Source organism: Bubalus kerabau, chromosome 3, assembly GCF_029407905.1.
Source record: "Bubalus kerabau isolate K-KA32 ecotype Philippines breed swamp buffalo chromosome 3, PCC_UOA_SB_1v2, whole genome shotgun sequence".
Classification (NCBI taxonomy): Eukaryota; Metazoa; Chordata; class Mammalia; order Artiodactyla; family Bovidae; genus Bubalus; species Bubalus kerabau.
Window position 1 is genome coordinate 40,371,087 of NC_073626.1, and position 25,466 is coordinate 40,396,552.

Below are 25,466 nucleotides of genomic sequence, written 5' to 3' on the forward strand. Positions count from 1 at the left end.
TCACGACCCAGTGGGAAGAACCAAAGGTCTTTGAGGAAGGTGGAGTGGTTAGGGGAAAGGCTTAGAATTCATTGTTAGGTTGAAATTAGGGAGAAAGCCAGCATTGGAAGCACTAGGCTGGGGAGTCAGGAGAAGGAATTTAGAATAATACCAAGCAGAACTGGTGGCTTAGGTAAATGGTTATGATTGGGGAAGAGGCTTAGATGTCCAGGATGGGGTTGAAAGGCAAAGGTTGGTGTCTTAGACTGGATTCCTTTCCCCCTACAAAAGCTGGCCCTGAAACAAGGATTGGGAGATACAGAGAATACTAATAGGGGTGGTGAAGTGGCCAATAAAGGGTGTGTCATCAAGCAGCTATCACTGGGAGTGGCTAGAGTTCTCCCAGTGACTAGTGACTAGTCCTGCAAAAACTTGATAAAATCACACCTTGGTGGTATCCTATCACACCTTAATGGTATCCCATCATACCTTAATGTTATCCCATCTGAGGGAGGGGAGGCTGAGTATTTACATATAGCACTTCAGTCAGCCTTGTGCTGGCAGAGCACAAGAAAAAGCTTTCAGAGAAAGCCTTCAGGCAAAGAGGCGCAGAGACTGGCCTGGCCTGCAGTAATGGGATCATTCTGAAGTGGTCTGTCCCGAGTGATATGGATGGGGCACCTGCAGTGTCTGCCATAGCTGGAACAGTGTGCGCGCGCGCGTGTGTGTGTGTGTGTGTGTGTGTAGTTGTTGGGGGGGGGGTTGATATTTGGTAAAATTATCCAGGGGTTTCTTCCTAAGGTTATGATTAATCCAGTAAAGCTAGTTACCTTCTGATTAGGAGTTAGGGAGCAGAGATAAGGTTACAATAGGATTAGAGAATTAGGGTTTGTTAAGGGCACTCAGAGGCTACTCATCACATCCATCCAAAGTTACCCAGCTAGCAGGTGATGAGCTGGAGCAGGATTGTGGCCTGGTCTGTGTTACTCCAAAGCCCATTAAGAGGACAGAGTGCAGGCCAGTGTAGGGAAGGGGGGAGGTGCCCGCTGGACCCATGCTGCCCGGGCTTCTCCCCAGCAGCCAGGGAACGGGGCGAGGAGGAGGCTGTGAAGCTGCCATCTGTTCTCTTGGCTCCACTGCCTGGCAACTGCCCACCCATGTCTGCTCCCTGCTCTGGAGGAGGACCATTCCTCCACAGCCCATCGGGCAGGATGAGGAACGGTGGCCCAGCCAAGGCCACACCACATGATGGATTCAATGATTATGACTTTCTGATGTGGGGGCTGTTCAGTGGTGCAGCAGACCCAGTCCCATCTGCTGTATCTTTCTTTAGAGAGCTGCTGGAAGGAAAAATCTGCATACTGTTCATGCTGGAGTATGAGCGGGAGTGTGTTGTGTATATACACAGGCACAGGTGTGCACACAGGTGTAAACCTGGGTGTGTAGGGTGTGCATGTGCACATGTGCACCCAGGTGTGGAGTTCAAAACCATCGCGGTTCTATTTCCTTCTCAGAGTTCATTTAGCAAATAAGTCATTGGTGAATAATAATGTGACCCTTTTTTTTTGGATAATTTCCACCTACAAGTAACTCTGGAAGGTGCTTTATGTACCTTGGTTATTGCGGTAAATATAAACCTTACAGCTACCATGCAAGAGAAATTTTATTTTCTTCATCCTGCAGATAAGGAGACTGAAGTATTGGGGGCTAAATTAGCTGTCCAAAGACTTAATTTTTAAGTGGTAAAGATTTGAGGGCTTCCCTCATAGCTCAGTTGGTAAAGAATCCACCTGCAATGCAGGAGCTAAGTTACTTCAATCGTGTCCAACTCTGTGTGACCCCATAGATGGCAGCCCACCAGGCTTCCCCATCCCTGGGATTCTCCAGGCAAGAACACTGGAGTGGGTTGCCATTTCCTTCTCCAATGCATGAAAGTGAAAAGTGAAACTGAAGTCGCTCAGTCAGCAACCCCATGGACTGCAGCCTTCCAGGCTCCTCCATCCATGGGATTTTCCAGGCAAGAGTACTGGAGTAGGGTGCCATTGCCTTCTCCAGCAATGCAGGAGACCCCAGTTCAATTCCTGGGTCAGGAAGATGCAAGGGATAGGCTACCCACTCCAGTATTCTTGGGCTTCCCTTGTGTCTCAGCTGGTAAAGAATCCACCTGCAATGTGGAAGACCTGGGTTCGATCTCTGGGTTGGGAAGACCCCCTGGAGAAGGGAAAGGCTACCCACTCCAGTATTCTGGCCTAGAGAATTCATGAACTATATAGTCCATGGGGGTCGCAAAGAGTAGGACAGGACTGAGTGACTTTCACTTTCAGGATTTGAGACCGTAACTCTGATTCCACAGTGCATGATAACTAATTGCCATCTCCTCCCAGATCTTCTCAGAATGAGAGTGAACAAATTACTGCTACACATGACAACAGGAACCATTCATATTAAATTAATATGGAGCAAAAGGAGTCAGATGCAAAATACTTGATTCCAAAATGCATAATTCCATTAATGTAAAGCTCAAAATCAGACATAACTGATCTATGCTGTACAGGGTTAGGAGAATGGTTACCCTTGCAGAGGGCAGGTGATTATTGGAAGAAGGCACTACAGGGACTTCTAGGGGCTAGGAATAGGTAATATAGCATATCTTGACTTGGGTACTGGTTACACGGATGCATTCGGTTTGTTCAGATTTGTTAATTACACATGTATGATTTATGCACTTTTCTGTGTGAATGTTTCACCTAAAAAAGAGCTCAAAATTAAAATATTTCCAGGGGTTTTGAGAGATTCAGAGAAAGAAAGCACCCCAAAACCTGCCCAAAACCTGCCCTTGGGATGGGGGCCTTAGGAAGCCCCTAGGCTATGGAATGGGGAGGGGGGTTAAGGTTAGTGGACTCCAAGCTGAGTGCTCCAGGGGGCTGGTAAAAAGGCATGATAAGGATCTAGGAGAATTAGTGATAGTTCTGAGTCTATAGACCAGGACACAACAGAAACTTTCAAAGGTGGTTGTTATGTAGTGGCCAAGAGAAGATTGTGGCCTTTTGACTGTGGCTCAACAGACCTAGGTGGACGTCCTGGCTCTATCCTCTACTGCGCAGTGAACTAGATAGAGCTGTTCATTCTCTGGGAGTTGGTTACCTCCCCTATGCAATGGGTCACTGAGACCACAGCCTGCTATGAGTATTAAATGATGCGATATAGTTAAAACACTGTCATGGAGCATGGTTCCTGGCAGGCATTCCGCAAAGGTGTGTTTCGAAGATGGAGGAAAAGATGCTCTGGCATCTGAGAGCTCCCTTAAATATCAGGAGGTCTGGAAGGTGGAAGATGCCTCACATTCACTCTGGGTATCTGAAGCCAGAACAGAGTAATGGATCATCCATGAGTTAGGACCTGGTCTGTGATGGGAGGGAAGAAGTCAGATCAGCGGTGGCAGCTAGGACAAACTGATCCACTCTGCAGCGAATGTCCTGCTGCAGAGATTCTAGGAAAGAGAGCTAGGAAAAGGATCCTGGCTTAGGGCAGCAGGGAGAGGTTTCTAGATTGGGAGCCTAGCCAGAGAGGAAGTTTGGGGGAGAACTATCTGATATATTGGAGGCTTATGAAACTGTGTGCTGTAAGCTCTTCCTCTAGGAAAGTGTTTGGAGTCTACCCCTCAAATTTTTTCCACAATATACAGAGATTGGTAAAATGTGTCCTAAAAACTGGTGAAAGAGAACTTCCCTGGTAGTCCAGTGGCTATGATTCCACATTCCCAGTGCAGGGGGTCCGGGTTCAGTCCTTGGTCAGGGGACTAGATCCCACATTCTGAGACCCACTGCCACCAAATAAACAAAAACAATAAGCTGATGAAGGAACCAAGTTTAGCCACACTGAGAGAGCAGGAACCCTCTGAAAACACAGCTGACAGATGAGGTATCTAAGGAAGAACGTTCTGACTCACCCCCTAACTCAACCGCCAGCTACCCCAATAGGCTTCCTGCCCGGTGCCCCACTTAGAAATCTGCACTTTCTCTTTCATACTCCTGAGGCATACTCCACACACTACCTATGGGCCTATGGGCCATGCTACCTGGAGAAGGGAAATAGGCTTGTGTTATTTTTCTGCTTATAACGTAAAACCCAAATAATAGTCTTAGACATGACAGCAATTTATTTCACCTTCATTTAAGAGAAGTCCAGAAAAACTTGTGCTTTAAAAAGTACCATCAGTGACTTCCCTGGCAGTCCAATGGTTGAGGCTTCTTCTCCTTCCAATGCAGTGGGTGTGGGTTCGACCTCCGGTCAGGGAGCTAAGATTCCACATGCCTTGTGGCCAAAAACCAAAACATAAAACAGAAGCAATACTGTTCACAATTTCAATAAAGACTTTTAAAATGGTCCATATCAAAAAACCCTTTAAAAAAATAGATATCATCAGAAACATGAAAAGACAAGCCATTGACTGGGAGAAAATATTTGCAAATCATATATTTGATAAAGAGCTGGAATCTAGAATATATAAAGAATACTTGAAACTCAATAATAAAAAGACAAACAATCCAATTTAAAAATGGACAAAGGATTTGAACAGACATTTCACCAGCGGAGATATACATCTTAGTCATTCAGTTCAGTTCAGTCGCTCAGTTGTGTCCGACTCTTTGTGACCCCATGAATCGCAGCACGTCAGGCCTCCCTGTCCATCACCAACTCCCAGAGTTCACTCAGACTTACGTCCATAGAGTCAGTGATGCCATCCAGCCATCTCATCCTCTGTCATCCCCTTCTCCTCCTGCCCCCAATCCCTCCCAACATCCGAGTCTTTTCCAATGAGTCAACTCTTCGCATGAGGTGGCCAAAGTACTGGAGTTTCAGCTTTAGCATCATTCCTTCCAAAGAAATCCCAGGGCTGATCTCCTTCAGAATGGACTGGTTGGATATGGGGTAGCCGCCCGCACTAAATGCGCCGGTCGCAGCCACCCACGCTGAATCTCTTAGTCATTAGAAAAATGCAAATCTAAAAAAGACTGGATATGTGTTTATGTATAACTGATTCACTTTGCTGTATAGCAGAAACTAACACAACATTGTAACTCAACTATAGTGCAATAAAAAAAAATTCAAAAATTAAATAAGATGCAAAAATATATTGTACAGCACAAGGAATATAGCCAATATTTTATAATAATAATTTAGAAAAACACAATGCAAAAATATATTGTACAGCACAAGGAATATAGCCAATATTTTATAATAATAATTTAGAAAAACACAATGACATACCACTCACAACCACTAGTAAAAAGCCAGACATTAACAGGTCCTGGAGCGAATGCAGGAAAACTGGGACTCTCATACATTGCGGAAAGGAAGGTAGAAAGGCTCAGCCACTTTGGAAGAGTTTGGCAGTTTCTTAATAGGCTAAACATTTGTTTACTATACAACGCAGCAATTCTACTCCTAGAATCTACCCACCAAGAAAATGAAAATATATGTCTGCACAGACTTGTAGAAAATATTCAAATAGCCAAACAGTAGCCAAAAAGTGGAAATAACCCAAATATGCATTAATTGGTTAATGATATATCTCTCTATTAGAATATGATTCAGCAGCAAAAGGAAAAAAAGCACTGATACCTGCTACAATGTGAGTGAATGTTCAAAACATTATGCTCAGGGAAAAATGCAGAAGTCTACATATTCATGATTCCATTAATATGAAATGCCCAGAAAAGGCAAATCCATAGAGGAAGAAAGTAGATTTGTGGTTGCCAGAGACTGGGTAAGAATGAAAGCCAATGGGCAGAAAGGCTGTGTTGAGGATTGCACAACTCTGTAACTTGTTAGTCTGGTGGTTCTCTAGTGTTTGTCCATTTTTATTGAGGTATAATATACATATAAAAAAGTACACAAACCCTAAATGACCAGTTTGATTGACATCCCCTCACACACATGTATACCCTGGCATAACCACCATCCAGATCAAGTGAACATCTCCGGTACCCCAGAAAGCCCATCCTAGCCAGTCCCCCACAAAACCTAACACCACCACTAACAAAACCCCCTAACCACCATTCTGACTTGTCACCGTAGAGGAGTGTTGCCTGTTCCTAGAGCAATACCAGCCAGAGTACACACTCCGTGGGTGTCACCCTCCATTTCTACTCTCATGTGGCCCTTAATGTTGACCCTGGGCTCCTTGGTCACTATCTTCTTATTGCAACACTCTGCTCCACACTGGACACCACCCGTCTTGTCTTTCTTCATCCCCTCGAAGTGTCACTAACACATCATGATGATGTTGATTTTTACTGAAGATTTGGAGTCAATTGGGAGAATTATAACACAGGATAGAAAACAACCTGAAGTTCCTTGGTAGGTGTCACGAGCCCTAGAAGTGCACTGGCCACCCTCTGTCATTGGGTGGGTCCTCCCAGGTCCCTTCATCATGTGATTGTCTGTCCCCCACCCCATGTTGTTATGCAAAACAGTATCATTCCCCTTAGCCTACAGGCCAGGCCGAGCACCCGCTCTTTCCTGCCAAAATCACCTATGGAGACTCATCAAAGTGTTTTCCTGAATGAAAGAACCTCCTATTCAGGAAGTAGAAGAGACTGTATCGGCTTTCTCTTAAATAGCGCTTTGGTTTTTCCTGTTTTAGTCTCATTTTAAAGATGAAGAAATTGAGACCCGCAGAGGATAAATAACTTGCCCCGATCAAAAAACTCTTAATGGAAATAAAACTGGAAATTGAGCCCTGACTCCAACGTCCACAAGGTGACTTATTCATCTCTGATCCCTAGAATTTAGCCAAGTGTCAGAGATCAATTAACACTTGCTGTAGTTGAACTGAATTAAAGGATGGATTTGCGGGAGGAATGTACCCTAGGCCTTCATAGGAGAGCTGGAGAGGAGAAAGGGCAAACTGTTTAAGGAGTTGGCTGAAAGCAGAAAAGGGGGAGGGGACGGGGTCCTCTGGCTTCCAGGGAGGGAGCTGCCCCCTCGCTGCTTGCTCCCATCTCCTGCCCAGCCTTCCAGGGGGGCCGTGCTCTGGGCAAAACCCGCTGCCATCATTCATCAAGGTCTGGCAGCCTGAGGAAGCTCAGGGCTTATCCTGTAGGACACTTTCAATCAACTTCAGTTCAATGTATTCCCTCTAAATGACTCTGAAATGTAAATAAAATTAAATTAATGCTACTGTATTTGTCTCTGGTTAGGGTTGTAATGGGCTCCAGTAATGCTGCCCCTGAGATCAGCCGTGGAGAGAGAAGCCCAGACAATAGCAGTGTGACCAGCTTCGTGTCCCTCTTACCCAAGTCCCCCCTACATCCTCCCTGTTCTGGAAGGCCCCTCATCACCCTCTCTAACTTTTGGATCTTTGGAATAGAGTGGAATGGCTTTTTCTTTGCCCATCAAGCTAAGAGCCACAAATGGCCTCCTCACCAGGACTTGATCCCCGGGTCTACTCACCCCTCCACAGCCTGGGCCCTGTTGCCCTAGACTGGGGTTTCTTAACCTCAGCACTGTTGACATTCTAAGACCGATCATTCATTTGTGGGGGTTTGTCCTGTGTCTACCCACCAGATGCCAGCAGCGGCCACTCTCCCAGCTGTGATAATCAAAAATGTCTCAAGGAGGGGAGTGGGAGGACTAGAGGAAGGGGGAAGTGTGAGGGAGAGAGGCTACACAATTCTGTGATGTCTGGACTTCCCTGGTGGTCCAGTGGCTAAGACCCTCTAGCTCCTGAATTCGGGGACCTGGGTTGGATCCCTGGTCAGGAACTAGATCCTACTAAGAGTTCAAATGCTGCAATTAAAGATCCCAAGTGCTGCAAATGATAAGCCTAATAAGCAAAAAGAGCTTCACGACCCAGATAATCATGATGGTGTGATCACTCACCTAGAGCCAGACATCCTGGAATGTAAAGTCAAGTGGGCCTTAGGAAGCATCACTATGAACAAAGCTAGTGGAGGTGATGGAATTCCAGTTGAGCTATTTCAAATCCTGAAAGATGATGCTGTGAAACCGTTGAACTCAATATGCCAGCAAATTTGGAAAACTCAGCAGTGGCCACAGGACTGGAAAAGGTCAGTTTTCATTCCAATCCCAAAGAAAGGCAATGCCCAAGAATGCTCAAACTACCACACAATTGCACTCATCTCACACACTGGAGAAGGAAATAGCAACCCACTCCAGTATTCTTGCCTGGAGAATCACATGGATGGAGGAGCTTGGTGGGCTACAGTCTGTGGGTCGCAAAGAGTCGGACACGACTGAGCGACTTCACTTTCACACGCTAGTAAAGTAATACTCAAAATTCTCCGAGCCAGACTTCAGCAATACGTGAACTTCCAGATGTTCAAGCTGGTTTTAGAAAAGGAAGAGGAACCAGAGATCAAATTGCCAACCGCTGGATCATCGAAAAAGCAAGAGAGTTCCAGAAGGACATCTATTTCTGCTTTATTGACTATACCAAAGCCTTTGACTGTGTGGATCACAATAAACTGTGGAAAATTCTTCAAGAGATGGGAATACCAGACCACCTGATCTGCCTCTTGAGAAACCTATATGCAGGTCAGGAAGCAACAGTTAGAATTGGACATGGAACAACAGACTGCTTCCAAATAGGAAAAGGAGTTCGTCAAGGCTGTATATTGTCACCCTGCTTATTTAACTTATATGCAGAGTACATCATGAGAAACGCTGGGCTGGAAGAAGCACAAGCTGGAATCAAGATTGCCGGGAGAAATATCAATAACCTCAGATATGCAGATGACACCACCCTTAATGCAGAAAGTGAAGAGGAACTAAAAACCCTCTTGATGAAAGTGAAAGTGGAGAGTGAAAAAGTTGGCTTAAAGCTCAACATTCAGAAAACGAAGATCATGGCATCTGGTCCCAGCACTTCATGGGAAATAGATGGGGAAACAGTGGAAACAGTGTCAGACTTTATTTTTCGGGACTCCAAAATCACTGCAGATGGTGATTGCAGCCATGAAATTAAAAGACACTTACTCCTTGGAAGGAAAGTTATGACCAACCTAGACAGCATATTAAAAAGCAGAGATATTACTTTGCCAACAAAGGTCCGTCTAGTCAAGGCTATGGTTTTTCCTGTGGTCATGTATGGATGTGAGAGTTGGACTGTGAAGAAAGCTGAGTGCTGAAGAATTGATGCTTTTGAACTGTGGTGTTGGAGAAGACTCTTGAGAGTCCCTTGGACTGCAAGGAAGTCCAACCAGTCCATCCTAAAGGAGATCAGTCCTGGGTGTTCATTGGAAGGACTGATGCTAAAGCTGAAACTCCAGTACTTTGGCCACCTCATGCGAAGAGTTGACTCATTGGAAAAGACCCTGATGCTGGGAGGGATTGGGGGCAGGAGGAGAAGGGGACGACAGAGGATGAGATGGCTGGATGGCATCACCGACTCTATGGACGTAAGTCTGAGTGAACTCCGGGAGTTGGTGATGGACAGGGAGGCCTGGCGTGCTGCGATTCATGGGGTCGCAGAGAATTGGACACGACTGAGCGCCTGAACTGAACTGAATAAGCAAACGAATAAATAAAGTCATTTGTTCCTAAAAAAAAAAAAAAAAAAAGTCCTATGGAGTCTTTTCAGTCTCCACCGAGTTAATCTATCCTGCTTCCCCATTCAGTTTCTTAAAGTATATTAACATTGTACTGGAAGTAGTAAATGACCTTCCAACCTTTGGACTAAACACCAGGAACCCTGACCTCTTCCATCCAGAAGCCTCTCTCCACCGCCTCACACTCCAGGCCCCAGTTTACCCAGCCCAGCCTCAAGGACTACCCACCAAGAAACCAACAAAGGGGTTTTCCTTGAGTACCAATTTCTCTCCAAAATTTCTCCATTGGTAGAGATGCCCCAAGTGAAGGACTTCTCAATAAATTTGAGATTTCCCATGAAGGAAGCAATTTCTTACTGACAGGATTCCCAAACTCATAGAAACTCATAGAAATAAAGAATAAAATGTGGTTGCTAGAGGCTGGGGAGTGGGGGAAATGGGGAAATATTGATCAAAGTATATAAACTTCTACCTATAAAATGAACAAATTCTGGGAATCTAATGTAAAACATAGTGACAATAATTAATAATACGGTATTATATACTTGAAATTTGGTAAAAGAGTAGAACTTAAATTTTATCACCGTGAAAAATTCTCATTATGTGAGGGGACAGAGGTGTTAACTAACACTATTGTGGAAACTTCCCTGGTGGCTCAGACAGGAAAGAATCTGCCTGCAGTGCAGGGATCAGGTTCGATCCCTGGATCAGGAAGATCCCCTGGAGAAGGAAATGGCAACCCACTCCAGTATTCTTGCCTGGAGAATCCCATAGACAGAGGAGCCTGGTGGGCTACAGTCCACGGAGTCACAAAGAGTCGGACCCGACTGAGTGACTAACACTTTCACTTTTCATTGTGGAAATCATTTTCCAATATTTTTACATTTCAAATCATCACATTGTACACTTTAAACTTGTATAGGTTATATATCAATAATAGCACAATAAAGCTGGGAAAATGTGTGTGTGGGGGAAGGATATTGTACTTTATACCGCAATAACCTAAAAAAAAAACCAAAACAGAAAGAAGTAGGCCCCTAACCCTTTTTACAGACTGGGCTGTTAGAATTCTTCAATTTCTTTCTAGTACTCAACTGCCCATGGGGTAAGGGGCCCAGGAGGGGGCAATTTGGGGGCTGGTGGAAAGCTCTCCCACCCCCACCGACACCCCCCCACACACCCCCAAGTCATGCCATGCTTGGTGGGAGCTGGGAAGGGAGAGGAGCTTTGTCCTCCAGGGTTCAGAGGTCCTGATAGCAAAGGCAATGGCAGTGACCATGCCTGGGGTGGGGAGGGGCGGTTGGGGAGGAGGGACAAGTCCCCTCTACTCTGGTCCTGCCACCTCACTTAGCCATCTGTGGGAAAACAATCTGGGATGTTTAACTCTATTTATAGATCTCTTAAAGCTTTCATGTGGTCCTGAAGAAGTCCTCCCAGAGCATTCCAGCTTACACAGAGGAAATCAAAGAAAATGAATTAGAATCACAGGACAAATCCTGAGCCCATAAGTCCAGAAGCCTGGAAGACGCCCCACTTCCTACTGTAGTTATTACCACAAAAAAAAATTAAAATGCCATCCCCTGCCCTTGGATTTCATCAAAATCTGATTTCTGCATACGTGTTTGCTACATTTCTACTTTGTGCCACAGTCTGTTCCTGTCAGAATTTCCAATCTTTGACAGTCAGTAGAAGGCACAGTTCAAAAGTACGTTCCTTATCTGGAAGATGTCCACCAACCAGCTTCATGTCTGTAGGATGTTTATTTCACCCATGGCTGCTGGACCCACTAATTTACCAAGGCCTGGGGATCTGGACCTGGTTGCATGTGTGCGAAGTCTTTGGGCTGATTTGAAATTTTTCTCTAATTTGACCATTGGATGTGTGTGTTTGTGTGTGTGTGTGTACGTGCACACTAAGTCACTTCTGTCGTGTCCAACTCTTTGTGACTCCGTGGACTGTAGCCCACCAGGCTCCTCTGTCCATGGGATTCTCCAGGCAAGAACCCGCTAGAGTGGGTTGCCATGCCCTCCTCCAGGGGATCTTCCCAATCCAGGGATCGAACTCGTGTCTCTTACATCTCCTGCATTGGGAGGCGGGTTCTTTACCACTAGCACCACCTGGGAAGCCCTTGACTATCCTAGGAGACCCTAATGCAGATGATAAAAAAAATCCACTGACAAGACAGAAGGGTGAGCAATCCACACACCTTCACATCAGTCCATCAGCACAGCAGTGACTTCCAAGTACGGCCTCGGCCCTTCCAGGTGTATAGAAGAGCTATTTCGGTCACCCTGTCGCTGGTAGACACACATGCCCGGCCCTCCAGAGGACAGATGGAAAGGAGTGGGTCTAAAGTGCAGTGGGAAGCAATGAAGCTGCCCGCCCTCAGTGACTCCTCCAGCTCCCCCGTGGAATCTCTCTTTGTATCAGACTCATGACTCCTCCAGCCTCTGCCTGCCTGCTCCCTCCTGCTGCAGCCCTCCCGGGCTGTCCCCGCCTCCCAGCTCTCACCCTGAGAAGGCCTGGACCTGGAACTTGACGGACCCTGTGTCTCCCTGTCACAGTCGGGGAGGCATCCAGAAACAGAGCTGGACTGTAAGGAATCCAGATCCAGATGGTTTTCCAGAACTTTCCTGGAGAGCTGAGGGTAAATCCACATCTCTTTCACACCAAAGCCCATTCAGGGCCAACAGGGTGCAGGAAGATCCCCTCGGCCCACCTGGACCCTGCCCTCCTACCCTGACCCCCCCAGCCCCAGGCATCTCTGTGCTTCCTCCAGGGTAAGGCATCAGCACGTTATTGATGGCGCAGAGCTTGGTCACAGGGCCAGTTTCCCTTTTAGTTTTTGATGGATGATGAATAATTGGAGCAGGAAGAGTGTGTACGAACGAAACAAATGAGGGGAGGGCCAGCAGACAGACACAGAAAGAAGCCAGGAACAGAAGGAAGAGGGAGAGGCCCAGACACCACTCGTTGACTGAGGAAGAGGGACAGAAAGAGATGAGTTGGGAGAGGGGGAGAGTCAAATGGGGCTCTAACAGAGACCAGAGCTGATCAGAGGAGCCAGAGGAGTTGAATATATTACCCACATGGATCTCAGTTTCCTCATCTGTAAAATGACAATAGCAGCTTACTTTATAGTGTTATGGTGCGGATCAAATGCATCAATATACCTACCTGCTCAGAACAGTGTCTGGATGTTTCACTGAATATAAACAAGAGCTCTCTTACTTTCATCATCATCATCATCACATCTAGCTTCCAGCCTTGGAGTGCAGGACACGTGGAGAGAAAGATAAGCCTCCTTTGTCTCCACCTCCCCATCTTTCTCATAGCCCATGTTCTTCTTGCCAAGCCCACCCTCTGCCAACACTTCTCAGAACCACTCTCCATCTCTGGGGACACTTTTCCTCCGAAAACTCCCAAAGTTCTCTCTCTTCTGCACTTCTTTGCTACACTGGACAAGTAGTTCTATTTATTTGAACTATGTATGTTTTAAAAATGGACACATTGGTTGTATGTGGTAGGAGATAAGGCTGAACAGATGGTTTGGATTCAGTGCTTTGAATGCTAGTGTTTGGGTTTTGTTCTGCAATAAATGGAGAGCTGTGGATGATGTTAGAGCAAGAGAGTGTGGTCCAGTCTAAGCATCCATAGGGCTGGCTTTTAAGGACTGTTCAGTATAGGGTGGTGTTTTACGCTCTTCTCAGTCACTTATGTGTTTGTGAGAATGAGTTGCAAATGCTTTCACGGGAAGAGCTCTGATAGCAGAGAGAAGAGAAATCACAAAGGTTTGGGAAAATTTGGCCTGGGGACACTTGGCCCCAGTATAAGGGGGATATAGACCACAAGCAGCCAGAGTGAGGCATTTTATTCCAGGCACTTTGTGGGATGGGAGCAAATAGAGAATGGTACACACCTAAGTGGTGCTGCGTGTGCATGCACATGTGGGGAAGGGGCTCAAACACACACTCTGTGACACACAGTAGAATCTTCTGTGTGATAGGGATGAGAAGGTACACCACCATGATTACAAAAGCATAATCTGACACCATACTGCCTGGATGCAAATCCTTGCTTATAAATGTGCAGGCTTAAAAAAAAAGCTGTCTGCACCTCAGTGTCCTCATCTGTACAATGGGTGTGATGCTATATTTAAAATGGATTACCAACAAGACCTTCTGTATAGTACAGGGAACTCTGCTCAATGTTATGTGGCAGCCTGGATGGGAGGAGAGTTTTGGGGAGAATGGATACATGTATGTGTATGGCTGAGTCCATTTGCTATCCACCTGGAACAACAACAACATTGTTAATCAGCTATACTCCAATATAAAATAAAAAGTCTTAAAAAAAATGGGCATGATGATAGCACCTACTGTTTTGAAGAATAAATGAATTAATATACTTTAAATCCTTAGAACAGCACCCAGCAACAGAATAAGTCTTCGATATAGCCTGGTTCCTATCCTTACCACTATTATTCTACTATTAGCAGCATTATTATGCCACGGAGTATCATTATACCATTATTATTTGTTGTAAGACATTGAATTGAGAATGAGGACGCCTTGAGCTCATCTTAGTCTCTGAGATTCCTCCTTCTCATATCAACCACTCCTGTGGGGCTGTCCCCTCCTCCCTCTTGTCACAGGCAAGGTCTCCAGGGGCCAAGTTAGTTGACTATGGCCCTGTCCACTGACCCTTCGGATTGGATCAGGGATGGTAGCTGCCCTGAGCTCTGACAATCAGAGGCTCTGCCTGGGCATTTGAAATGAAGAAAAGGAGAGCTCTAGGGAGCCTGAGTCAGAACCCACTTGAGGCTGGTGCTGTAATCTAAGCTCCTTTGGGGCAGAGACCTCATTACACTGGGGCCCAACTGTGATGGTAACAGTGGATTCCACAAGACACACCTCTGTCTCTATAATAATAAATTCCACCTTCCTTCCTTAAATTAGTTTCTGTTGCTTATAACCAGAGTGCTAACAAACACAGTCTCCTATACACGTATAATCTTATTTGCGTGTGTGTGTGTTTACAGATATCTTCCCACTCCAACATACACACACTTCCAGTTTCAGTCTCCTGTCATTAATCAAGGTCATGCAGGTACTCGAGCCCCCGGGGCCAAAAGATAGACGCTTACAGCAGTCCAGGCCTTCCTCTCTTGCAGCTGCTTCCTCCCACTCAGGCTCCAGTCCTAATGACTTCCCGAAGTTCCATAAATATGACTCATGCAGCCACGCCTCCACGCCTGTGCACACTTGGCATCCTCTCCCAGAAGACCTTCCTTTGGGCTGATGACTCCTCCAGTTTTGAGGTTCAGCTCTAGGATCACCTCCTCCAGAAAACACCCCCCACCAGCCCCACCCCCTCTCAGTCTGCTCTCCTCCTCCATCCAACGCTTCTCCTCTGCACCTCGGTGACAATTCTACCAGCTGAGCACCGGCCACACTGTCTGTTTATCCATTTGACTTCTCATGACCTGGGAGTCCCCTGAGGGTAAGTGACTGCAGCTTTCATTTCTGAATCTCCAGTGCCCAGAGCAGTGTCGGATACACAGGGGATGCTCGGACTGCACTGAGTAAGTACAGACATCGGAGTGGAGGGTGTGGACGGATGTTTTAGTGTATTTTTACTATTATACTATGTATACTACATATGCTATTTATACAGTATGTTTTATTAAATTAGTATTTCTATGCTATACTAGGCTCTTTTTCTGTGTTACCCTCCTTGATCTTCCTCAGAGTAATCTTCAAGGTAGAAACTGTTATCTTCATTTACAGCTCAGGAAACTGAAACTTAGCAGGTATATTAGTTAGGAATAGGTTACGTAACAAAGACCCCAAGAGAGAAGCTTTTTTTCCAGCTTTTGCGAAAGTCCATAGGTGAGCTGCCCAGGCTGGAATGGCAGCTCTTCTGCACACATTCCTCAGGGTTTGCTTCTCCACCACTCCTAGTGTGGCCCTTGTTATCAGGGTACAAAATGGTGGCTAGAGCTCCAGCCATCACTTCTTTGTTCCAGCTAGAAGATGGACGAGGGAGAATGAAGAAGAGGGCAAACAAAGTTTGACTTTAAGGAAGGTTCCTCAAAGCTGTCACATGACATTTCTGTTTATTTCTCATTGGCCATAACTTAATCATATGGTCACCTAACATGCATACAAAAAAGGCCGGGAAGTGTCGTCTGGTTGGCCATGTGCTGAACTAACAGTTGGAGGTTCTAGAGACGTCCCTGGTGGTCCAGTGGCTAAGACTCTGCACATCCAATGCAGGGGGCCTGAGTTCAATCCCTGGTCAGGAAACTAGATCCCACATGCAGCAACTAAGAGTTTGCATGCCTTAACTAAAAAAAGATCCCATGTGCCTGCCAAAACTAAGACCCAACCCTGTGCAGTCAAATAAATATTTCAAAATAAAAAAATAAAAGCTGGAGATTTTGTGATTATGAAAGAAGAGAGGTAACATCAGCAGTTTTGCAACACAAAGGTTAAGCAATCTACCCAGTGTCACACAGTGGAGAAGTTTCCAGGGCTGAAACTCAAGTCCATTTCTGTGAAACACCAGACCCAGGATTCCTTTTCGTGAATTGTACTGCTTCTTACAATCAGAAGGACAGGGCAAGGTGTTCACCAAACTTTAAGGAGGGAGTAGAGCATGTGCCCGGAGAAATATCAATAACCTCAGATATGCAGCTGACACCACCCTTATGGCAGAAAGTGAAGAGGAACTAAAAGCCTCTTGATGAAGGTGAAAGAGGAGAGTGAAAAAGTTGGCTTAAAACTCAACATTCAGAAAACGAAGATCATGGCATCTGGTCCCATCACTTCATGGGAAATAGATGGGGAAACAATGGAAACAGAGACAGACTTTATTTTTTTGGGCTCCAAAATCACTACAGATGGTGACTGCAGCCATGAAATTAGAAGATGCTTACTCCTTGGAAGAAAACTTATGACCAACCTAGATAGCATATTCAAAAGCAGAGACATTACTTTGCCAACAAAGGTCCGTCTAGTCAAAGCTATGGTTTTTCCAGTGGTCATGTATGGATGTGAGAGTTGGACTGTGAAGAAAGCTGAGTGCTGAAGAATTGATGCTTTTGAACTGTGGTGTTGGAGAAGACTCTGGAGAGTCCCTTGGACTGCAAGGAGATCCAACCAGTCCATTCTGAAGGAGATCAGCCCTGGGATTTCTTTGGAAGGAATGATGGTAAAGCTGAAACTCCAGCACTTTGGCCACCTCATGCGAAGAGTTGACTCATTGGAAAAGACTCTGATGCTGGGAGGGATTGGGGGCAGGAGGAGAAGGGGACGCCAGAGGATGAGATGGCTGGATGGCATCACTGACTCGATGGACATGAGTCTGAGTGAACTCCGGGAGTTGGTGATGGACAGGGAGGCCTGGCGTGCTGCGATTCGTGAGGTCACAGAGAGAGCATGTAAGGGATCAGAGATAAGGAGAATTCTGAGGTCAAGATTAAAACAATATGTGCATTAAAATAAATTTCTGAGTCAGCCCCACAGGGACTTTCACAGGAGGGGCTTGCAAATATCAATGACAGCAGTGGCCGGAGCATCCTCTCAGGTGCTCCTCTGGGCTGAGGCTCCCAGAAGGACTGGGGTCGCTTCCTGAAGGGGCAGAGTTTGCAGCTCAAGCCCAGACAGGACCCCAGGGAGGATCTAGTAGGGGGCCGGTTTTCCTACTGACCGTCTGCAGCACTCCAGGTGGAGAGAGATTACTAACCTCTAATAGGAAATTGCTGGATTTTGCTCCTGGAATGAAGCCTCAATCACTTCACAAGTAAAGGGTTTAGTCTTAAAGCTGTTGTTCTCCCAGGCAGACCCTCCAGGGAAGGTGAGGCACTCAGGAGCCAGTGGGGATGAGAAGGAGGGGGTGAGGGAAGATGCGGCCTCTGCCAGTGGAGGCGAAGTTCTTCCCTTCCTGAAGCCCGCTGCCACTTCACGGGAAGGATGGGAGGAGGATGGGAACCTGCTGGACAGCGCTGAACGGTGTTGAAGTTGGGTTCTGGCATGCTCGCATTCTCTTTCAAGCTCTCCAAACACACTCTCCCTTCAAAAACATATATAGTGCTCTTTCCAGCCACTTGACTTTGAGCAAGTCACTTTACATTGCTGAGCCTCGGTATCCCCATCTAGGTAATGGGAACAAAATACTATTTTGCAATCAGAATAGAGGTTACCTGTAGGGATTATTGACTGGGATGGGATGGAGGAGGCTTCTGGGGCACTGCGAATGCCTGGGTCTAGGTCTGGGTGATGGTTCCACAGGTGTACATACAGCTAAAGATTTGTTGAGCTGTATGTGCCGTTAAGGTGAGGGCGCTTTACTGCAGGTTAAGTTACAGCTTTTACAAAAGTAAAGCATCAGAGAAGACACCCCTCGTTCTCAAGTCCAGCGTGAAGGGCGGTTATGAGGATTCACAGAGAGGCTGAAAGCAAAGCATTTCACACAGTCTGCCTAGCTCTGTGTGTTCTCTTATTCCCAATTTGCACCCCTGATGGATTTGTAAGACATAATCTCAAGGAAAGCAGTTTCTCTAAGTCTTTCTGGGGAACAAAGCTAGGAGTGTGATTAACTACATTAATCAGCTGGGAAAACTTCCCTGACTTATCAAACTTGAGGCATAAACACAAAGGACAAATCAGACAATCCTGGTTTCAGGCAAGAGAGGTCCCACCATGCCCGTTTTAGAGTTTGCTAAGGCATAGAGGGAGAAAGGGGCTTGCCCACGATGGCCAGCCTGCAGGAGGTCCAGGGAGGTCCCGCACCCAGCCCCCACCCAGACTCCCACTCCAGTGCTCTTTCCGGCCCAGGAATGGCCCAGATGGTCTGAACGCCGGGGACTGGCTCTCTCTCGCCCCCCTGTGGCCAGCCTGGGAACACTCGCGTTGCTAGGCTGCCAGCCCCGGCCGTGCACAGATGGACGAGGTGGCAGCTGCCCCTCCTCTCTGGAACCCTCGGACCTCATAACAAGTCAGCCATGAGTCATCCCAAAGGATAAATGAGTGGGAGAAGCAGCCCCACCTTCTTGAGGTGGAAGCAGGAATCCCAGTACGGCTTCCCTGCCTTGCTGCACATGCTTTGCAAAACTGGCTTGCCTGGCCCCTGCCTTTACAGAGTTTGGGGGGGGGGGGGCGGGGCACAGAATGGCTGTGTTATCTCCCAGGGGCCTTGATTAACCCCTTGACCAGCCAGCCAGCTCCGTGCGGAGCCCCCATATCTAACGTGGCCCCTGAGAGTCCCGTTCATTCCCTATGTGGTTTGCCTACTGTTCTTAAGCACCTGCTCCCAGTGTCTCTTTCTCTACCTTCCCTTCTACCTGCTCCCTGACACATATTCTCTAACTCAACCTCATTCAGCCAAAAATCCTTCCTGGCTGAAGTGAGAGCTCGCCAGGGACACCTGTCCACCCTGCAGACCACCCAGCCACTTTCTCCATCCCAATAAATCCCAGTGGGTCGCCCCTCCAAAAAAAGGCTTCAAAACAATTTGGGTGTGGATGACTGGGTTTATTTGTTCCCTCCTCCACTCCGTCATCCAGTAAGCATTCATTGAGTGCTCACTGTATGCGGGGTATTATGCCGGATACGGAGAATGCGGAGACGCAAAGGATGGTCACAGTTCCTAATTTGGCACTCAAAAAATATTCCTTTTTACTCTTTCCCCTTCCCTTTAAGAACTTTGGTTTTGATTTTTTTTCCTGCTTACTAGCTGTGTGACCTTGAGAAGAAAATAAACAAGAAAAAAAAATCATTATTATAGATGCCAAGTACTGTGTTAGGTGATTTACATCTGTTCTTTAATTCTCCTGACAACCCCATTCCCACCTTCCCCAACCCAGATGAGGAAATGAAGGCTCAGAGAACTTAAAGTTGACTAAAACCAAACAGCTAGCAGCTGGCAGAGCCACAGTTTGAACCCAAGTTGCTCAACTTCTCCAAACCTCTGGTTCCTCATCTGTGATGCAGTATATGTATCATAAAGTCCATGCTCAACACAGTCAGGCATGTTTTAGAACCTGTTCTGTTTTTTCCTGCTCCGAGGTTCTGGGTACAGACCTTAGCCAGGGCCTCATCTAGTGGCATAAAGACCCAAGGCTGTAGTTAAAGGTTTCTGAGGTCTGTCTAGGGGGTCCTGAGGCTGCCTCTTCTCCTACTGACTCATCCACTCTGCAGAGTTTGCAGCAATCTCATCCCAGCATGGCACAGCTCAGTGGGAGGAAGCAGAAAGTGTTATATTGTTGTTTATTTTAAAAGTCAAGTGTGTGTCTGAAAATAATGTTAATGGATTCATCAGAAGATGGTTCTGAGCAACTTCATTCATAATAGCCAACAACTGGAAACAACACAAATACCAACCAACAAGAAGTTAAGTAAATAGTGATTGTATATATGTATATGTATATATATACATTATATGTATTTACACACAATATATAGAATAATGCTGCTAATAGTATACAATGAAACTACTCGATAATGAAAAAAAATTGCTATAACCCCATGCAACACCATGCAGGATGCTCACAGATGTAATGCAGAGTGAAGGAAGCCAGGCACCAGTGGGAATTTGCTGTATGATGCAGGGAGCTCAAACTGGTGCTCTGTGACAACTGGTTTGAGTGATGGGATAGGGTGGGAGGCAGGTTTAAGAGGGAAGGGACATATGTATACCTATGGTTGATTCACGTTGATGTATGGCTGCTGCTGCTGCTGCTAAGTCGCTTCAGTCGTGTCTGACTCTGTGCAACCCCATAGACGGCGGCCCACCAGGCTCCCCTGTCGCTGGGATTCTCCAGGCAAGAACACTGGAGTGGGTTGCCATTTCCTTCTCCAATGCATGAAAGTGAAAAGTGAAAGTGAAGTCGCTCAATCGTGTCCGACTCTTAGCGACCCCATGGACTGTAGCCCACCAGGCTCCTCCATCCATGGGATTTTCCAGGCAAGAGTACTGGAGTGGGGTGCCATTGCCTTCTCCGTGATGTATGGCAGAAACCAACAAAATATTGTAAAGCAGTTATCCTCCTGGTGGCTTCCCTGGTGGCTCAGTCAGTAAAGACTCCGCCTGGAATGCAAGAGACCCAGGTTCAATCCCTCGAGATCTCCTGGAAAAGGAAGTGGCAACCCATTCCAGTATTTTTGCCTGGGAAATCCCATGAAGAAAAGAGCTTGGCGGGCTATAGTCCATGGAATCACAAAAAGTCAGACATGACTTAGCAACTAAACCACCAATTATCCTCAAATTAAAAATAGATAAATATAAAAAAAGAAAGAAAGTGAAAGTCACTCAGTCGTGTCCAACTCTTTGCGACTCCATGGACTCTACAGTCCATGGAATTCTCCAGGCCAGAATACTGGAGTGGGAAGCCTTTCCCTTCTCCAGGGGATCTTCCCAACCCAGGGATCGAGCCCAGGTCACCCACATTGCAGGCAGATTCTTTACCAGCTGAGCCACAAGGGAAGCCAATAAAAAAGGAAGCCGGGCACCAAAAACATCTCATGCTGTATGATTCTATTAATATGATGTTTGAGAAGAGGCGGGATTAATTTAAGCCGGTAGAAACTGTAATAGTGACCCCCCCCCCTTACAGGGGTGTTGGATGGGGGGAGGTCTGCACTTTCTGAGGTGCTGGGAATTAGACATGTTCTGCATCTTGATGGAGGTGGTGGTTATATAAGTAAGTTATGACCAACCCAGACAGCATATTCAAAAGCAGAGATATTACTTTGCCAACAAAGTCTAGTCAAGACTATGGTTTTTCCTGTGGTCATGTAGGGATGTGAGAGTTGGACTGTGAAGAAAGCTGAGTGCTGAAGAATTGATGCTTTTGAACTGTGGTGTTGGAGAAGACTCTTGAGAGTCCCTTGGACTGCAAAGAGATCCAACCAGTCCATCCTAAAGGAGATTAGTCCTGGGTGTTCTTTGGAAGGACTGATGCTAAAGCTGAAACTCCAGTACTTTGGCCACCTCATGCGAAGAGTTGACTCATTGGAAAAGACTCTGATGCTGGGAGGGATTGGGGGCAGGAGGAGAAGGGGACGACAGAGGATGAGATCACCGACTCGATGAACATGAGTTTGAGTGAACTCTGGGAGTTGGTGATGGACAGGGAGGCCTGGCATGCTGCAATTCATGGGGTCGCAAAGAGTCAGACACGACTGAGCGACTCAACTGAACTGAACATGCTAAGTTGCTTCAATCGTGTCCAACTCTTTGCAACCCTGTGGACTGTAGCCCACCAGACTCCTCTGTCCGTGGGATTCTCTAGGCAAGAATACTGAAGTGGGTTGCCATGCCCTCCTCCAGGGGTTCTTCCCTACCCAGGGATCGAACCCACATCTTTTATGTCTCAAGCATTGGCAGGCGAGTTCTTTACCACTAGAGCCATCTGGGAAGCGCTACATGAGTATATCCATATGTAAAAATTAATTGAACTGTACACTTAAGGTTCATGCACTTTATACATATTATAACTCAGATTAGGAAATAATGTCAGGACTTCCCTGGCGGTCCTGTGGTTAAGACTCTGTGCTTCCAATGCAGGGGGAGCAGGTTGGATCCCTGGTCGGGGAACTAAGATCCCACATGCCACACAGTACAGCCAAAGAAAAAACAAAACCCAAACCACTTAGTTCACAGAAAATAATAACATCTCCCAGGGCGTTACCCATTCCCTGCCACTTCCCCAGATTCCCGAATGGATACATGAACACTTTGCCTAAGGGAGGGGCAGGGGTCTGGGCAGGTGAGGAGTTCTCTCAAGCGAGGAGACAGACGGGCACCCACTGTTCTCAGATGCCTGCCCATTGTTCTAGCAGCCTTTCCTTAACTGTCCCCTAAATCAACTTGAGGACGTCTTGCCCTTGGTTTGTGGGGTTGCTCCCTGGGGTTCTCTCCTGACCCAATAAGCAAATTAAAGGAACAGTGCCGATAACCTGTAAATCCCGGTAAAGACCTGCTTCTTAGGTAGAGATAGTGTTCTAAGCCCTTGCAGATACTTTACCTCATTCAAACCTCTGGAGTTTACTGGATTTTACTGCTGAGAAGTGGAGCCTGAGAACTGAGGGCCTTGTTGTGGTTGAGTCTCCTGGTGAGTTAGTAGCGGGGAGCTGGGTGGGAGCCCCGTCTCTTCTCTCCTCACTGAGGGCTCCCTTTGGCTGGAGAAGGTTGGGGAGTTGGGGTGGGATCCTTGATCCTGGGGAGGGGGCGGTCTTTCGGAGAGAGGGCGGGGCTTGGTGAGAAAGCACAGGTCAGCCTGAGACCAGCCTATAGGAAGATGTGTGGAGACTGGGCTGGTTATGGGCGTGTCTGGGGTGCTTTGAAAGCTCAGTCTTGGGACTTCCCTGCTGGTCCAGTGGCTAAGACTTCACTCTCCCAATGCACGGGGCCTGGGTTCGACCCTTGGTGAGGGAACTAGATCCCACAGCTGAAAACGAAGATCCCCCACATTGTAACAAAGCTCAAAGATCCCATGTGCCACAATTAAGACCCGGTGCAGCCAAATAAAAATAAATAAATAAATTACAAGGAAAAAAAAGTCCAGACTTTCCATCCACCCTCACCCCCACCCCCACCCCAGGGGAGAAGAGAGCTGAAGCCTCCCTGCTTTTTTGTCCTCGGTACACACCTTTCCTCCTGCTCTCCTGCTGGGCCTCTCCTACCCTAGCTGGTGCCGAACCCTTTCAGGACAGTTCAGGGTGTGGCTTTTGCTTTAAGAGGATTTCCTGTGATGGAGGCTAAGGCTGGAGAGATGGGATGTGAAGCAGCTCTAGGCAGAGAGGAGGGGAGGGAGACGGGTGGACTGCTCCCACCCTGATGCAGAACCATCCAGAATCAAGCCTGTTGATCCTGGTTCAAGGGGAAATACACCTGCCTGGGAAAAAGATGAGTAGACACAAAGCCTGCCCTCCAGCCAGCCCCAAGGACTAAGGATGACAGAGAACTAGCTCAGCCCTTTCCTTCTGGGAAGTTCTCTCTGCTGTCTAAGTCTCATCCCTCCTGTTAAGAGTTCTTCCTGGCCCATTCTTTCTTCCATCTTCAGTGGAAATGCAGAAGCCAAAGAAGGTGAATAGAGCAGGGAGGCAAAGAGATGCTCACTCCAGGCCTTACCTCCTTGCCCTTCCCTCGAGCTCCTGGGCTCCTAAGAAATCTCTCCCAGACCCTCCTCATTCAGGGAAGACCCACCTGCTGGCCCTCTGCACCTTCCTTTCTGGATCCTTCTTTGGGTCTGGGGTGGTACCTGGCACAACCTGGGCACCCCCAGGGAACAATCAGGGCACCCCCAGCGCACAACCAGGCAACAACCCAGGAAGAGTGGGTGGCAGTGGCAAGCTGCTCCTACCAACGCATGCATCCCACGCTCCAGTGCTTCTGGGACACCTATTTAAATACCTAATACTTCTTAGTTTTAATTATGATTTTTTTTGTTTTTTACTGAATAGGTCCCAAATCCAAAAGCCGAGAACTCTCCACTTCTCTCCCCAGCCCCCATGTTCTTCTCAGGCACAACCAACTTTGTCAGTTTCTTTGAGTTTCCTTCTGAAAATATTATGAACAGACCCATAAATACATGCATATTCTGTGTTCCTGTTTTATAGAAATACACAGTGTTCAGCATTTCACAGGGGATCTTAGAGGGGATTCTATATGAGCACATATCAAGCTTTCCTAACTTTTATACAGCTGCACTGCATTCCCGTGTATGGATGATACTGTATATCATCCATAGTACCTGGTAAGTGCCAGGAACTGCATTAAGTAGTGGGGTTATAGAAACCCAAAAAAGTGCCTGCCCTCATGGGGTTTACAGTCAGGGGGAGACAAAGATAAGAACCTTTGCTGTGTATTTAATAATGGGAGAAATATGTTTTAAAATAGGCAAACAATTATCAGGAAAGGCTTAAGTGACATCTTATGACAGAGCAGGCATTAACCAGATGGGAGTATGGGGAGGAGGATTTTAAGGGGAGGGAACATGTACAAGGAGTGGACACAAGACATACTGGGCACTTACTGATTCAATACGGCGTGGGGGGGGGGGTGCGGCGGGGATGGGGAAGGAGGCTGGAGAGGTCAGATGGGCCCCGGAGGGCTTGCCTTGTCAGCCACAGAGCAAGGCAGGGCTCCAGGCTTGATCGGTTCAGTGGGGAACACGGAAGGGATTCAAGCGTGACTGACATGATCGGGCTGGTGTTTTGGAAAGATCCCGGTGGCTGCTGTGTGGAGGAAGATGGATGGGAGGAGAGACCACCCGAGCAGCAGGGACCCTGGCTGGGCACTCCATCCACCAGCCTGGAGGCCTCGCCACCTCTCTGGCTCAGCAGGGTCATCACAGCCTTTTCTGGACACATTTCCTCTCCTCCCAAATGTAGGAGGGGGCAGAGCAGTGGATTAAAAGAGCCTCCAGCTCTTGCCATGACTTCAGTCTCTTGCTGAGCAAACTGACTTCTGAGTCCCCACCTCCCCCAGCTCCGCCCCGCTTCACCTCTCCTCCCCGCATCTCTTCCTACCTGGATGCTTTAATGCAGACTGTGTGTTCTCTCTGCCACCAGACTCGGCTGGCCCTCACCACTTTTCAAGTATGTCTGTGCTCGGCACCTGGAATCACTCAATTAGCTCCTTTTCAAGCGGGTGAAGGTGGTCAACAGTATGGTGATGACGTAACTAGACGTGTGGTGGAGAGCACTGTGCGGCGCATACAGGTGTTGATTATAATGCTGTACACCTGAAACTTACGTAATTAAAAGAAAAAGAGCTCCTTCTCTACTTCCCTCCTCCAAACTTGCAGGAGGGTTCCCATTCTCCAGGGAACTGTCACTCTCTCCTGGCTGAGTTTTCAACCATTTCTTGGGTTCCTACTTCTGTTTGGGTTTCCCTGGCTCCCCA

At 47.0% G+C, this 25,466-nt stretch overlaps 1 long non-coding RNA gene across 1 annotated transcript; it reads right to left on the reverse strand.

Moving 5' to 3' along the window:
- Nucleotides 1–4,133: 4,133 nt before the first annotated feature.
- Nucleotides 4,134–25,194, reverse strand: LOC129645946 (uncharacterized). Its single transcript, XR_008711597.1, has 3 exons — nucleotides 25,091–25,194; nucleotides 22,585–22,738; nucleotides 4,134–4,293 (listed from the first exon to the last, which is right to left on the reverse strand). It is a non-coding gene; the product is annotated as an uncharacterized LOC129645946 (long non-coding RNA).
- Between the last annotated feature and the right edge of the window lie 272 nt (nucleotides 25,195–25,466).